Raw genomic sequence first — 19,046 nt, forward strand, 5'->3', positions numbered from 1 at the left:
TACTAAATTGAAATATGTTACCATACATAGGCATATTCATGATGAAAATAACATTTTGGGATATTTTCAGTGCACATAGCCATAAATGTGCTTTACAGATTCACTATAGGTACAATGTCAGCCTATATGATGTACTGAATGTGAACTTTTGATCCCAAACATTCTAAAATGGATGGATATTTGTACATGTGGGATATGTAACCATGTACAAAGTTAAATTCAAATAATTTGCTTGAATACTTCTTATGTAATCTTTAGAGTGCCAGTTAACAAATAGTATTAGTAATTAATAATGCATCAAGCAAGATGGATCATTAGAATTCCCATAACATCATATAGGCCACAATGCCGCACTACACCAATCAATATCTTAACCTAACTGAACAATAAAATGGAATGCATTTTGTATTCAACTTACATCATTTTGCTTTTTTCTTACATCCAAGGGTAAATATACCTGGGGGAAGCATATTTTATCCCTTTGACCTGTATTTCATTCTCAGACAGTTTAAAATGATTTAGTAGAGAACTTGAGTAGGTTCTAGTATAAAGTTTTCATCGCTGTCCTCTCACTAAATACCTTATAACTATGTTTATGAACAATTACTGAAGGCTATACAAGCAGATGTTTGTTGCTCAGGAAGTGACCCCAACAAAAACACATAAATTAACTGATTGGACCCCTAATAAATAGTCTGAATGGCCAATACAAATTATAATTTTGTCTTCATGTATTTTTAATGAAGGTCTCATTTTGACTACGAAGATATTTTCTCTGACAAAATGTGACAAAAATCCAACATTGGAGCTTTTATATGGTGTAGGAATATATACATGCTGATAACATTTAATATGATTCCCAAAAATATTATATATGTGCATTTTAGGGGTTTTTTTAATTATTTTTTAAAATTATTTTTAAATTTTATTAAAATTTTTAAAATAAAAATTAATTTTTTACTTTTAATTTCATTCTTATATTTTAAAAGTCAATATACATGACATATTAAAATTTCATGTGTCTATCATTAATAATAAAGATTTTATGCCAATTTAAACTTTGCTCCAATACTGCCCTGACAGGACATAGTACACAATTAATTTTACTATATGTTCTCTACATTTGTTTCTCAGTACTGACCTTTCCACTGTGTGACAATCAATGCAAATCATATGTTAATCTAAAATACCTTCAAAGATGACTTCACGGTGAAGTTCTTGTCAAAGGTTGACCTGCTCTTTTTTTAGATCATTGACTGTCAACATAACAGCATGTAACCAGAACACGTATTTCACTTCCGGATCATCACCAAGGCCTTATTACTCACTGTGCACTGTCGCCAAAATACATACAGACAACAACACCCTGAGCTCATATTATCAAGAATAAACAGTTACCTTTAAATCCCTACCAAAAATGCATAAATAAAACTCTTCTATCACCACCAAAATGAGAGAGGAAAAAATGTTCTAAAAATAGACTAGAACTACATTCGTGGGTACTGAACTGGAAGTATTAATTGTGATGTAATTCCTGACAGGCTCCATGTTTTACGCCAATTTTAGTCAAACTTTTATATTTGCATGCTATACCTATTTCAACTTTATACATGAAGTCTTTTTGAATTTCCTTGCAAGGAAAACATGTGACACCTGTCAGAAAGTATGTAGTGCTGGTGTTCCACAGGGTGCAAGTTCTGGTCCAAGTGCTCTTGAGAAACCAAAACTAAATTTGCTATATCTTCCTTAATTATAGGAATTTTTCAATGCAGTAAAAACCTAATTGTGATACAAGATAAGCCCTGTCTGAAAATATGTTTGAAAGTTACAAATGTTGATAAATTCAGTTTTAATGGCAAATTAAATAAACATTTAAATTTTAAAAACTAAATTTTATTGAAAACTTAAATTTTCATACAAGTTTTAAAACACAGTTTGACAAATTTTAGACAGAAAAGTTGACTAATGAATGATATTTAAAACAAATGGTAGTTTGGGTCTGTATAACTGATAACATTTTCCCCAGGGGTAGTGAAGCATCATGGCTCATAGTGATTTTGGCAGCAAACCGCAATATGCCTGTCCAGATGCATATAGGTGTACACACTAAAGAAACACTGACAGGTGCTATGTTCCACATTTGTTGTGTCAGGTACTTAGGCAGTTGTTTCCATAACTAATAGCACATTCAGATTTAAAGTTCTAATGGGACCACTACCATGTTTTATAGCAAAAATGCATTCCATTTCAATGTCGATAACAACAAAAGGTGGCAATGGGATAGGAAAATAGTTTCTAGGGAGGTTCTACCTTACTGAAAAATGGTGCTGATCTCTCTCATGAAAACCTGAGCCATGTCTTTGAGGTGCCATATATCAGTGTGGTGATATGAACTAATCTTGGTCACTTATGGCAGTACACTGCACATGCCCTTATGAAACCATGCTATTACCACCAGACTACTCAGGAGAGCTTCCAAGCTAATCCAACTCTAACACTTTGTTCCAGATACCAGGCTAGACCTGAAAAGATACAATATGTTTCACTTAATTCTACAAAACAGTAAGATCTATGTAAATGAAGTTAAAATGTGTTAGATATGGTGATTTCAAATTAACATTAAGGTTGCAAGCATGGGGGAAAATATTAAACTTGACAGAGTGACACTCAGAAATGTGAAGCAATGGCCATGTATTAAAGTGTTAAATTCATCCTAAAAGTATATGAGGTTTCTAGAAGCACATTTAGCCATTTACAAGTTAAATAACTAATCAGGTAGACTATGTATCATAAAGTTTAAGGCAATGTTGGGGCGGTGAGGTTTGATCATTGGTGTAAACATTATTACATACCAGTATACAGGAAAGTCAAGTGACAATGTACTAAATTAGAATGTGTTACTATAAGCATTCTTATTCATGAGGGAAATAACAATTTTGGATATTGCAAGTGAATACAGCCAAATGTGGTCATACAAATCAACTATAAGTACCAATAAATCCTATATCATCAGCTAAATGTGAAATTCTCATCCCCAAAACTTGTAAACAAGGATGGAAATTTGCATATGTGGGACATATACAATGTACTTGTTAAGATCAAATGTGCAAACATAATTCAAATGATCTATTTGAACATTTATATGGTATTTTGAAGAGTGTTGGTTACCAATTATTAAGCTCATTGATTGAATGGAATCAGATATCAGCTGATGTTTCAATACCGTACTCTGTCAAAGTACTAAATTGAAATATGTTACCATACATAGGCATATTCATGATGAAAATAACATTTTGGGATATTTTCAGTGCACATAGCCATAAATGTGCTTTACAGATTCACTATAGGTACAATGTCAGCCTATATGATGTACTGAATGTGAACTTTTGATCCCAAACATTCTAAAATGGATGGATATTTGTACATGTGGGATATGTAACCATGTACAAAGTTAAATTCAAATAATTTGCTTGAATACTTCTTATGTAATCTTTAGAGTGTCAGTTAACAAATAGTATTAGTAATTAATAATGCATCAAGCAAGATGGATCATTAGAATTCCCATAACATCATATAGGCCACAATGCCGCACTACACCAATCAATATCTTAACCTAACTGAACAATAAAATGGAATGCATTTTGTATTCAACTTACATCATTTTGCTTTTTTCTTACATCCAAGGGTAAATATACCTGGGGGAAGCATATTTTATCCCTTTGACCTGTATTTCATTCTCAGACAGTTTAAAATGATTTAGTAGAGAACTTGAGTAGGTTCTAGTATAAAGTTTTCATCGCTGTCCTCTCACTAAATACCTTATAACTATGTTTATGAACAATTACTGAAGGCTATACAAGCAGATGTTTGTTGCTCAGGAAGTGACCCCATCAAAAACACATAAATTAACTGATTGGACCCCTAATAAATAGTCTGAATGGCCAATACAAATTATAATTTTGTCTTCATGTATTTTTAATGAAGGTCTCATTTTGACTACGAAGATATTTTCTCTGACAAAATGTGACAAAAATCCAACATTGGAGCTTTTATATGGTGTAGGAATATATACATGCTGATAACATTTAATATGATTCCCAAAAATATTATATATGTGCATTTTAGGGGTTTTTTTAATTATTTTTTAAAATTATTTTTAAATTTTATTAAAATTTTTAAAATAAAAATTAATTTTTTACTTTTAATTTCATTCTTATATTTTAAAAGTCAATATACATGACATATTAAAATTTCATGTGTCTATCATTAATAATAAAGATTTTATGCCAATTTAAACTTTGCTCCAATACTGCCCTGACAGGACATAGTACACAATTAATTTTACTATATGTTCTCTACATTTGTTTCTCAGTACTGACCTTTCCACTGTGTGACAATCAATGCAAATCATATGTTAATCTAAAATACCTTCAAAGATGACTTCACGGTGAAGTTCTTGTCAAAGGTTGACCTGCTCTTTTTTTAGATCATTGACTGTCAACATAACAGCATGTAACCAGAACACGTATTTCACTTCCGGATCATCACCAAGGCCTTATTACTCACTGTGCACTGTCGCCAAAATACATACAGACAACAACACCCTGAGCTCATATTATCAAGAATAAACAGTTACCTTTAAATCCCTACCAAAAATGCATAAATAAAACTCTTCTATCACCACCAAAATGAGAGAGGAAAAAATGTTCTAAAAATAGACTAGAACTACATTCGTGGGTACTGAACTGGAAGTATTAATTGTGATGTAATTCCTGACAGGCTCCATGTTTTACGCCAATTTTAGTCAAACTTTTATATTTGCATGCTATACCTATTTCAACTTTATACATGAAGTCTTTTTGAATTTCCTTGCAAGGAAAACATGTGACACCTGTCAGAAAGTATGTAGTGCTGGTGTTCCACAGGGTGCAAGTTCTGGTCCAAGTGCTCTTGAGAAACCAAAACTAAATTTGCTATATCTTCCTTAATTATAGGAATTTTTCAATGCAGTAAAAACCTAATTGTGATACAAGATAAGCCCTGTCTGAAAATATGTTTGACAGTTACAAATGTTGATAAATTCAGTTTTAATGGCAAATTAAATAAACATTTAAATTTTAAAAACTAAATTTTATTGAAAACTTAAATTTTCATACAAGTTTTAAAACACAGTTTGACAAATTTTAGACAGAAAAGTTGACTAATGAATGATATTTAAAACAAATGGTAGTTTGGGTCTGTATAACTGATAACATTTTCCCCAGGGGTAGTGAAGCATCATGGCTCATAGTGATTTTGGCAGCAAACCGCAATATGCCTGTCCAGATGCATATAGGTGTACACACTAAAGAAACACTGACAGGTGCTATGTTCCACATTTGTTGTGTCAGGTACTTAGGCAGTTGTTTCCATAACTAATAGCACATTCAGATTTAAAGTTCTAATGGGACCACTACCATGTTTTATAGCAAAAATGCATTCCATTTCAATGTCGATAACAACAAAAGGTGGCAATGGGATAGGAAAATAGTTTCTAGGGAGGTTCTACCTTACTGAAAAATGGTGCTGATCTCTCTCATGAAAACCTGAGCCATGTCTTTGAGGTGCCATATATCAGTGTGGTGATATGAACTAATCTTGGTCACTTATGGCAGTACACTGCACATGCCCTTATGAAACCATGCTATTACCACCAGACTACTCAGGAGAGCTTCCAAGCTAATCCAACTCTAACACTTTGTTCCAGATACCAGGCTAGACCTGAAAAGATACAATATGTTTCACTTAATTCTACAAAACAGTAAGATCTATGTAAATGAAGTTAAAATGTGTTAGATATGGTGATTTCAAATTAACATTAAGGTTGCAAGCATGGGGGAAAATATTAAACTTGACAGAGTGACACTCAGAAATGTGAAGCAATGGCCATGTATTAAAGTGTTAAATTCATCCTAAAAGTATATGAGGTTTCTAGAAGCACATTTAGCCATTTACAAGTTAAATAACTAATCAGGTAGACTATGTATCATAAAGTTTAAGGCAATGTTGGGGCGGTGAGGTTTGATCATTGGTGTAAACATTATTACATACCAGTATACAGGAAAGTCAAGTGACAATGTACTAAATTAGAATGTGTTACTATAAGCATTCTTATTCATGAGGGAAATAACAATTTTGGATATTGCAAGTGAATACAGCCAAATGTGGTCATACAAATCAACTATAAGTACCAATAAATCCTATATCATCAGCTAAATGTGAAATTCTCATCCCCAAAACTTGTAAACAAGGATGGAAATTTGCATATGTGGGACATATACAATGTACTTGTTAAGATCAAATGTGCAAACATAATTCAAATGATCTATTTGAACATTTATATGGTATTTTGAAGAGTGTTGGTTACCAATTATTAAGCTCATTGATTGAATGGAATCAGATATCAGCTGATGTTTCAATACCACACTCTGTCAAAGTACTAAATTGAAATATGTTACCATACATAGGCATATTCATGATGAAAATAACATTTTGGGATATTTTCAGTGCACATAGCCATAAATGTGCTTTACAGATTCACTATAGGTACAATGTCAGCCTATATGATGTACTGAATGTGAACTTTTGATCCCAAACATTCTAAAATGGATGGATATTTGTACATGTGGGATATGTAACCATGTACAAAGTTAAATTCAAATAATTTGCTTGAATACTTCTTATGTAATCTTTAGAGTGTCAGTTAACAAATAGTATTAGTAATTAATAATGCATCAAGCAAGATGGATCATTAGAATTCCCATAACATCATATAGGCCACAATGCCGCACTACACCAATCAATATCTTAACCTAACTGAACAATAAAATGGAATGCATTTTGTATTCAACTTACATCATTTTGCTTTTTTCTTACATCCAAGGGTAAATATACCTGGGGGAAGCATATTTTATCCCTTTGACCTGTATTTCATTCTCAGACAGTTTAAAATGATTTAGTAGAGAACTTGAGTAGGTTCTAGTATAAAGTTTTCATCGCTGTCCTCTCACTAAATACCTTATAACTATGTTTATGAACAATTACTGAAGGCTATACAAGCAGATGTTTGTTGCTCAGGAAGTGACCCCATCAAAAACACATAAATTAACTGATTGGACCCCTAATAAATAGTCTGAATGGCCAATACAAATTATAATTTTGTCTTCATGTATTTTTAATGAAGGTCTCATTTTGACTACGAAGATATTTTCTCTGACAAAATGTGACAAAAATCCAACATTGGAGCTTTTATATGGTGTAGGAATATATACATGCTGATAACATTTAATATGATTCCCAAAAATATTATATATGTGCATTTTAGGGGTTTTTTTAATTATTTTTTAAAATTATTTTTAAATTTTATTAAAATTTTTAAAATAAAAATTAATTTTTTACTTTTAATTTCATTCTTATATTTTAAAAGTCAATATACATGACATATTAAAATTTCATGTGTCTATCATTAATAATAAAGATTTTATGCCAATTTAAACTTTGCTCCAATAATGCCCTGACAGGACATAGTACACAATTAATTTTACTATATGTTCTCTACATTTGTTTCTCAGTACTGACCTTTCCACTGTGTGACAATCAATGCAAATCATATGTTAATCTAAAATACCTTCAAAGATGACTTCACGGTGAAGTTCTTGTCAAAGGTTGACCTGCTCTTTTTTTAGATCATTGACTGTCAACATAACAGCATGTAACCAGAACACGTATTTCACTTCCGGATCATCACCAAGGCCTTATTACTCACTGTGCACTGTCGCCAAAATACATACAGACAACAACACCCTGAGCTCATATTATCAAGAATAAACAGTTACCTTTAAATCCCTACCAAAAATGCATAAATAAAACTCTTCTATCACCACCAAAATGAGAGAGGAAAAAATGTTCTAAAAATAGACTAGAACTACATTCGTGGGTACTGAACTGGAAGTATTAATTGTGATGTAATTCCTGACAGGCTCCATGTTTTACGCCAATTTTAGTCAAACTTTTATATTTGCATGCTATACCTATTTCAACTTTATACATGAAGTCTTTTTGAATTTCCTTGCAAGGAAAACATGTGACACCTGTCAGAAAGTATGTAGTGCTGGTGTTCCACAGGGTGCAAGTTCTGGTCCAAGTGCTCTTGAGAAACCAAAACTAAATTTGCTATATCTTCCTTAATTATAGGAATTTTTCAATGCAGTAAAAACCTAATTGTGATACAAGATAAGCCCTGTCTGAAAATATGTTTGAAAGTTACAAATGTTGATAAATTCAGTTTTAATGGCAAATTAAATAAACATTTAAATTTTAAAAACTAAATTTTATTGAAAACTTAAATTTTCATACAAGTTTTAAAACACAGTTTGACAAATTTTAGACAGAAAAGTTGACTAATGAATGATATTTAAAACAAATGGTAGTTTGGGTCTGTATAACTGATAACATTTTCCCCAGGGGTAGTGAAGCATCATGGCTCATAGTGATTTTGGCAGCAAACCGCAATATGCCTGTCCAGATGCATATAGGTGTACACACTAAAGAAACACTGACAGGTGCTATGTTCCACATTTGTTGTGTCAGGTACTTAGGCAGTTGTTTCCATAACTAATAGCACATTCAGATTTAAAGTTCTAATGGGACCACTACCATGTTTTATAGCAAAAATGCATTCCATTTCAATGTCGATAACAACAAAAGGTGGCAATGGGATAGGAAAATAGTTTCTAGGGAGGTTCTACCTTACTGAAAAATGGTGCTGATCTCTCTCATGAAAACCTGAGCCATGTCTTTGAGGTGCCATATATCAGTGTGGTGATATGAACTAATCTTGGTCACTTATGGCAGTACACTGCACATGCCCTTATGAAACCATGCTATTACCACCAGACTACTCAGGAGAGCTTCCAAGCTAATCCAACTCTAACACTTTGTTCCAGATACCAGGCTAGACCTGAAAAGATACAATATGTTTCACTTAATTCTACAAAACAGTAAGATCTATGTAAATGAAGTTAAAATGTGTTAGATATGGTGATTTCAAATTAACATTAAGGTTGCAAGCATGGGGGAAAATATTAAACTTGACAGAGTGACACTCAGAAATGTGAAGCAATGGCCATGTATTAAAGTGTTAAATTCATCCTAAAAGTATATGAGGTTTCTAGAAGCACATTTAGCCATTTACAAGTTAAATAACTAATCAGGTAGACTATGTATCATAAAGTTTAAGGCAATGTTGGGGCGGTGAGGTTTGATCATTGGTGTAAACATTATTACATACCAGTATACAGGAAAGTCAAGTGACAATGTACTAAATTAGAATGTGTTACTATAAGCATTCTTATTCATGAGGGAAATAACAATTTTGGATATTGCAAGTGAATACAGCCAAATGTGGTCATACAAATCAACTATAAGTACCAATAAATCCTATATCATCAGCTAAATGTGAAATTCTCATCCCCAAAACTTGTAAACAAGGATGGAAATTTGCATATGTGGGACATATACAATGTACTTGTTAAGATCAAATGTGCAAACATAATTCAAATGATCTATTTGAACATTTATATGGTATTTTGAAGAGTGTTGGTTACCAATTATTAAGCTCATTGATTGAATGGAATCAGATATCAGCTGATGTTTCAATACCGCACTCTGTCAAAGTACTAAATTGAAATATGTTACCATACATAGGCATATTCATGATGAAAATAACATTTTGGGATATTTTCAGTGCACATAGCCATAAATGTGCTTTACAGATTCACTATAGGTACAATGTCAGCCTATATGATGTACTGAATGTGAACTTTTGATCCCAAACATTCTAAAATGGATGGATATTTGTACATGTGGGATATGTAACCATGTACAAAGTTAAATTCAAATAATTTGCTTGAATACTTCTTATGTAATCTTTAGAGTGTCAGTTAACAAATAGTATTAGTAATTAATAATGCATCAAGCAAGATGGATCATTAGAATTCCCATAACATCATATAGGCCACAATGCCGCACTACACCAATCAATATCTTAACCTAACTGAACAATAAAATGGAATGCATTTTGTATTCAACTTACATCATTTTGCTTTTTTCTTACATCCAAGGGTAAATATACCTGGGGGAAGCATATTTTATCCCTTTGACCTGTATTTCATTCTCAGACAGTTTAAAATGATTTAGTAGAGAACTTGAGTAGGTTCTAGTATAAAGTTTTCATCGCTGTCCTCTCACTAAATACCTTATAACTATGTTTATGAACAATTACTGAAGGCTATACAAGCAGATGTTTGTTGCTCAGGAAGTGACCCCATCAAAAACACATAAATTAACTGATTGGACCCCTAATAAATAGTCTGAATGGCCAATACAAATTATAATTTTGTCTTCATGTATTTTTAATGAAGGTCTCATTTTGACTACGAAGATATTTTCTCTGACAAAATGTGACAAAAATCCAACATTGGAGCTTTTATATGGTGTAGGAATATATACATGCTGATAACATTTAATATGATTCCCAAAAATATTATATATGTGCATTTTAGGGGTTTTTTTAATTATTTTTTAAAATTATTTTTAAATTTTATTAAAATTTTTAAAATAAAAATTAATTTTTTACTTTTAATTTCATTCTTATATTTTAAAAGTCAATATACATGACATATTAAAATTTCATGTGTCTATCATTAATAATAAAGATTTTATGCCAATTTAAACTTTGCTCCAATACTGCCCTGACAGGACATAGTACACAATTAATTTTACTATATGTTCTCTACATTTGTTTCTCAGTACTGACCTTTCCACTGTGTGACAATCAATGCAAATCATATGTTAATCTAAAATACCTTCAAAGATGACTTCACGGTGAAGTTCTTGTCAAAGGTTGACCTGCTCTTTTTTTAGATCATTGACTGTCAACATAACAGCATGTAACCAGAACACGTATTTCACTTCCGGATCATCACCAAGGCCTTATTACTCACTGTGCACTGTCGCCAAAATACATACAGACAACAACACCCTGAGCTCATATTATCAAGAATAAACAGTTACCTTTAAATCCCTACCAAAAATGCATAAATAAAACTCTTCTATCACCACCAAAATGAGAGAGGAAAAAATGTTCTAAAAATAGACTAGAACTACATTCGTGGGTACTGAACTGGAAGTATTAATTGTGATGTAATTCCTGACAGGCTCCATGTTTTACGCCAATTTTAGTCAAACTTTTATATTTGCATGCTATACCTATTTCAACTTTATACATGAAGTCTTTTTGAATTTCCTTGCAAGGAAAACATGTGACACCTGTCAGAAAGTATGTAGTGCTGGTGTTCCACAGGGTGCAAGTTCTGGTCCAAGTGCTCTTGAGAAACCAAAACTAAATTTGCTATATCTTCCTTAATTATAGGAATTTTTCAATGCAGTAAAAACCTAATTGTGATACAAGATAAGCCCTGTCTGAAAATATGTTTGACAGTTACAAATGTTGATAAATTCAGTTTTAATGGCAAATTAAATAAACATTTAAATTTTAAAAACTAAATTTTATTGAAAACTTAAATTTTCATACAAGTTTTAAAACACAGTTTGACAAATTTTAGACAGAAAAGTTGACTAATGAATGATATTTAAAACAAATGGTAGTTTGGGTCTGTATAACTGATAACATTTTCCCCAGGGGTAGTGAAGCATCATGGCTCATAGTGATTTTGGCAGCAAACCGCAATATGCCTGTCCAGATGCATATAGGTGTACACACTAAAGAAACACTGACAGGTGCTATGTTCCACATTTGTTGTGTCAGGTACTTAGGCAGTTGTTTCCATAACTAATAGCACATTCAGATTTAAAGTTCTAATGGGACCACTACCATGTTTTATAGCAAAAATGCATTCCATTTCAATGTCGATAACAACAAAAGGTGGCAATGGGATAGGAAAATAGTTTCTAGGGAGGTTCTACCTTACTGAAAAATGGTGCTGATCTCTCTCATGAAAACCTGAGCCATGTCTTTGAGGTGCCATATATCAGTGTGGTGATATGAACTAATCTTGGTCACTTATGGCAGTACACTGCACATGCCCTTATGAAACCATGCTATTACCACCAGACTACTCAGGAGAGCTTCCAAGCTAATCCAACTCTAACACTTTGTTCCAGATACCAGGCTAGACCTGAAAAGATACAATATGTTTCACTTAATTCTACAAAACAGTAAGATCTATGTAAATGAAGTTAAAATGTGTTAGATATGGTGATTTCAAATTAACATTAAGGTTGCAAGCATGGGGGAAAATATTAAACTTGACAGAGTGACACTCAGAAATGTGAAGCAATGGCCATGTATTAAAGTGTTAAATTCATCCTAAAAGTATATGAGGTTTCTAGAAGCACATTTAGCCATTTACAAGTTAAATAACTAATCAGGTAGACTATGTATCATAAAGTTTAAGGCAATGTTGGGGCGGTGAGGTTTGATCATTGGTGTAAACATTATTACATACCAGTATACAGGAAAGTCAAGTGACAATGTACTAAATTAGAATGTGTTACTATAAGCATTCTTATTCATGAGGGAAATAACAATTTTGGATATTGCAAGTGAATACAGCCAAATGTGGTCATACAAATCAACTATAAGTACCAATAAATCCTATATCATCAGCTAAATGTGAAATTCTCATCCCCAAAACTTGTAAACAAGGATGGAAATTTGCATATGTGGGACATATACAATGTACTTGTTAAGATCAAATGTGCAAACATAATTCAAATGATCTATTTGAACATTTATATGGTATTTTGAAGAGTGTTGGTTACCAATTATTAAGCTCATTGATTGAATGGAATCAGATATCAGCTGATGTTTCAATACCACACTCTGTCAAAGTACTAAATTGAAATATGTTACCATACATAGGCATATTCATGATGAAAATAACATTTTGGGATATTTTCAGTGCACATAGCCATAAATGTGCTTTACAGATTCACTATAGGTACAATGTCAGCCTATATGATGTACTGAATGTGAACTTTTGATCCCAAACATTCTAAAATGGATGGATATTTGTACATGTGGGATATGTAACCATGTACAAAGTTAAATTCAAATAATTTGCTTGAATACTTCTTATGTAATCTTTAGAGTGTCAGTTAACAAATAGTATTAGTAATTAATAATGCATCAAGCAAGATGGATCATTAGAATTCCCATAACATCATATAGGCCACAATGCCGCACTACACCAATCAATATCTTAACCTAACTGAACAATAAAATGGAATGCATTTTGTATTCAACTTACATCATTTTGCTTTTTTCTTACATCCAAGGGTAAATATACCTGGGGGAAGCATATTTTATCCCTTTGACCTGTATTTCATTCTCAGACAGTTTAAAATGATTTAGTAGAGAACTTGAGTAGGTTCTAGTATAAAGTTTTCATCGCTGTCCTCTCACTAAATACCTTATAACTATGTTTATGAACAATTACTGAAGGCTATACAAGCAGATGTTTGTTGCTCAGGAAGTGACCCCATCAAAAACACATAAATTAACTGATTGGACCCCTAATAAATAGTCTGAATGGCCAATACAAATTATAATTTTGTCTTCATGTATTTTTAATGAAGGTCTCATTTTGACTACGAAGATATTTTCTCTGACAAAATGTGACAAAAATCCAACATTGGAGCTTTTATATGGTGTAGGAATATATACATGCTGATAACATTTAATATGATTCCCAAAAATATTATATATGTGCATTTTAGGGTTTTTTTTAATTATTTGTAAAAATTATTTTTAAATTTTATTAAAATTTTTAAAATAAAAATTAATTTTTTACTTTTAATTTCATTCTTATATTTTAAAAGTCAATATACATGACATATTAAAATTTCATGTGTCTATCATTAATAATAAAGATTTTATGCCAATTTAAACTTTGCTCCAATAATGCCCTGACAGGACATAGTACACAATTAATTTTACTATATGTTCTCTACATTTGTTTCTCAGTACTGACCTTTCCACTGTGTGACAATCAATGCAAATCATATGTTAATCTAAAATACCTTCAAAGATGACTTCACGGTGAAGTTCTTGTCAAAGGTTGACCTGCTCTTTTTTTAGATCATTGACTGTCAACATAACAGCATGTAACCAGAACACGTATTTCACTTCCGGATCATCACCAAGGCCTTATTACTCACTGTGCACTGTCGCCAAAATACATACAGACAACAACACCCTGAGCTCATATTATCAAGAATAAACAGTTACCTTTAAATCCCTACCAAAAATGCATAAATAAAACTCTTCTATCACCACCAAAATGAGAGAGGAAAAAATGTTCTAAAAATAGACTAGAACTACATTCGTGGGTACTGAACTGGAAGTATTAATTGTGATGTAATTCCTGACAGGCTCCATGTTTTACGCCAATTTTAGTCAAACTTTTATATTTGCATGCTATACCTATTTCAACTTTATACATGAAGTCTTTTTGAATTTCCTTGCAAGGAAAACATGTGACACCTGTCAGAAAGTATGTAGTGCTGGTGTTCCACAGGGTGCAAGTTCTGGTCCAAGTGCTCTTGAGAAACCAAAACTAAATTTGCTATATCTTCCTTAATTATAGGAATTTTTCAATGCAGTAAAAACCTAATTGTGATACAAGATAAGCCCTGTCTGAAAATATGTTTGAAAGTTACAAATGTTGATAAATTCAGTTTTAATGGCAAATTAAATAAACATTTAAATTTTAAAAACTAAATTTTATTGAAAACTTAAATTTTCATACAAGTTTTAAAACACAGTTTGACAAATTTTAGACAGAAAAGTTGACTAATGAATGATATTTAAAACAAATGGTAGTTTGGGTCTGTATAACTGATAACATTTTCCCCAGGGGTAGTGAAGCATCATGGCTCATAGTGATTTTGGCAGCAAACCGCAATATGCCTGTCCAGATGCATATAGGTGTACACACTAAAGAAACACTGACAGGTGCTATGTTCCACATTTGTTGTGTCAGGTACTTAGGCAGTTGTTTCCATAACTAATAGCACATTCAGATTTAAAGTTCTAATGGGACCACTACCATGTTTTATAGCAAAAATGCATTCCATTTCAATGTCGATAACAACAAAAGGTGGCAATGGGATAGGAAAATAGTTTCTAGGGAGGTTCTACCTTACTGAAAAATGGTGCTGATCTCTCTCATGAAAACCTGAGCCATGTCTTTGAGGTGCCATATATCAGTGTGGTGATATGAACTAATCTTGGTCACTTATGGCAGTACACTGCACATGCCCTTATGAAACCATGCTATTACCACCAGACTACTCAGGAGAGCTTCCAAGCTAATCCAACTCTAACACTTTGTTCCAGATACCAGGCTAGACCTGAAAAGATACAATATGTTTCACTTAATTCTACAAAACAGTAAGATCTATGTAAATGAAGTTAAAATGTGTTAGATATGGTGATTTCAAATTAACATTAAGGTTGCAAGCATGGGGGAAAATATTAAACTTGACAGAGTGACACTCAGAAATGTGAAGCAATGGCCATGTATTAAAGTGTTAAATTCATCCTAAAAGTATATGAGGTTTCTAGAAGCACATTTAGCCATTTACAAGTTAAATAACTAATCAGGTAGACTATGTATCATAAAGTTTAAGGCAATGTTGGGGCGGTGAGGTTTGATCATTGGTGTAAACATTATTACATACCAGTATACAGGAAAGTCAAGTGACAATGTACTAAATTAGAATGTGTTACTATAAGCATTCTTATTCATGAGGGAAATAACAATTTTGGATATTGCAAGTGAATACAGCCAAATGTGGTCATACAAATCAACTATAAGTACCAATAAATCCTATATCATCAGCTAAATGTGAAATTCTCATCCCCAAAACTTGTAAACAAGGATGGAAATTTGCATATGTGGGACATATACAATGTACTTGTTAAGATCAAATGTGCAAACATAATTCAAATGATCTATTTGAACATTTATATGGTATTTTGAAGAGTGTTGGTTACCAATTATTAAGCTCATTGATTGAATGGAATCAGATATCAGCTGATGTTTCAATACCGCACTCTGTCAAAGTACTAAATTGAAATATGTTACCATACATAGGCATATTCATGATGAAAATAACATTTTGGGATATTTTCAGTGCACATAGCCATAAATGTGCTTTACAGATTCACTATAGGTACAATGTCAGCCTATATGATGTACTGAATGTGAACTTTTGATCCCAAACATTCTAAAATGGATGGATATTTGTACATGTGGGATATGTAACCATGTACAAAGTTAAATTCAAATAATTTGCTTGAATACTTCTTATGTAATCTTTAGAGTGTCAGTTAACAAATAGTATTAGTAATTAATAATGCATCAAGCAAGATGGATCATTAGAATTCCCATAACATCATATAGGCCACAATGCCGCACTACACCAATCAATATCTTAACCTAACTGAACAATAAAATGGAATGCATTTTGTATTCAACTTACATCATTTTGCTTTTTTCTTACATCCAAGGGTAAATATACCTGGGGGAAGCATATTTTATCCCTTTGACCTGTATTTCATTCTCAGACAGTTTAAAATGATTTAGTAGAGAACTTGAGTAGGTTCTAGTATAAAGTTTTCATCGCTGTCCTCTCACTAAATACCTTATAACTATGTTTATGAACAATTACTGAAGGCTATACAAGCAGATGTTTGTTGCTCAGGAAGTGACCCCATCAAAAACACATAAATTAACTGATTGGACCCCTAATAAATAGTCTGAATGGCCAATACAAATTATAATTTTGTCTTCATGTATTTTTAATGAAGGTCTCATTTTGACTACGAAGATATTTTCTCTGACAAAATGTGACAAAAATCCAACATTGGAGCTTTTATATGGTGTAGGAATATATACATGCTGATAACATTTAATATGATTCCCAAAAATATTATATATGTGCATTTTAGGGGTTTTTTTAATTATTTTTTAAAATTATTTTTAAATTTTATTAAAATTTTTAAAATAAAAATTAATTTTTTACTTTTAATTTCATTCTTATATTTTAAAAGTCAATATACATGACATATTAAAATTTCATGTGTCTATCATTAATAATAAAGATTTTATGCCAATTTAAACTTTGCTCCAATACTGCCCTGACAGGACATAGTACACAATTAATTTTACTATATGTTCTCTACATTTGTTTCTCAGTACTGACCTTTCCACTGTGTGACAATCAATGCAAATCATATGTTAATCTAAAATACCTTCAAAGATGACTTCACGGTGAAGTTCTTGTCAAAGGTTGACCTGCTCTTTTTTTAGATCATTGACTGTCAACATAACAGCATGTAACCAGAACACGTATTTCACTTCCGGATCATCACCAAGGCCTTATTACTCACTGTGCACTGTCGCCAAAATACATACAGACAACAACACCCTGAGCTCATATTATCAAGAATAAACAGTTACCTTTAAATCCCTACCAAAAATGCATAAATAAAACTCTTCTATCACCACCAAAATGAGAGAGGAAAAAATGTTCTAAAAATAGACTAGAACTACATTCGTGGGTACTGAACTGGAAGTATTAATTGTGATGTAATTCCTGACAGGCTCCATGTTTTACGCCAATTTTAGTCAAACTTTTATATTTGCATGCTATACCTATTTCAACTTTATACATGAAGTCTTTTTGAATTTCCTTGCAAGGAAAACATGTGACACCTGTCAGAAAGTATGTAGTGCTGGTGTTCCACAGGGTGCAAGTTCTGGTCCAAGTGCTCTTGAGAAACCAAAACTAAATTTGCTATATCTTCCTTAATTATAGGAATTTTTCAATGCAGTAAAAACCTAATTGTGATACAAGATAAGCCCTGTCTGAAAATATGTTTGACAGTTACAAATGTTGATAAATTCAGTTTTAATGGCAAATTAAATAAACATTTAAATTTTAAAAACTAAATTTTATTGAAAACTTAAATTTTCATACAAGTTTTAAAACACAGTTTGACAAATTTTAGACAGAAAAGTTGACTAATGAATGATATTTAAAACAAATGGTAGTTTGGGTCTGTATAACTGATAACATTTTCCCCAGGGGTAGTGAAGCATCATGGCTCATAGTGATTTTGGCAGCAAACCGCAATATGCCTGTCCAGATGCATATAGGTGTACACACTAAAGAAACACTGACAGGTGCTATGTTCCACATTTGTTGTGTCAGGTACTTAGGCAGTTGTTTCCATAACTAATAGCACATTCAGATTTAAAGTTCTAATGGGACCACTACCATGTTTTATAGCAAAAATGCATTCCATTTCAATGTCGATAACAACAAAAGGTGGCAATGGGATAGGAAAATAGTTTCTAGGGAGGTTCTACCTTACTGAAAAATGGTGCTGATCTCTCTCATGAAAACCTGAGCCATGTCTTTGAGGTGCCATATATCAGTGTGGTGATATGAACTAATCTTGGTCACTTATGGCAGTACACTGCACATGCCCTTATGAAACCATGCTATTACCACCAGACTACTCAGGAGAGCTTCCAAGCTAATCCAACTCTAACACTTTGTTCCAGATACCAGGCTAGACCTGAAAAGATACAATATGTTTCACTTAATTCTACAAAACAGTAAGATCTATGTAAATGAAGTTAAAATGTGTTAGATATGGTGATTTCAAATTAACATTAAGGTTGCAAGCATGGGGGAAAATATTAAACTTGACAGAGTGACACTCAGAAATGTGAAGCAATGGCCATGTATTAAAGTGTTAAATTCATCCTAAAAGTATATGAGGTTTCTAGAAGCACATTTAGCCATTTACAAGTTAAATAACTAATCAGGTAGACTATGTATCATAAAGTTTAAGGCAATGTTGGGGCGGTGAGGTTTGATCATTGGTGTAAACATTATTACATACCAGT

Source organism: Sinohyriopsis cumingii, unplaced genomic scaffold, assembly GCF_028554795.1.
Source record: "Sinohyriopsis cumingii isolate HCF-2022 unplaced genomic scaffold, ASM2855479v2 utg000781l, whole genome shotgun sequence".
Taxonomy (NCBI): Eukaryota; Metazoa; Mollusca; class Bivalvia; order Unionida; family Unionidae; genus Sinohyriopsis; species Sinohyriopsis cumingii.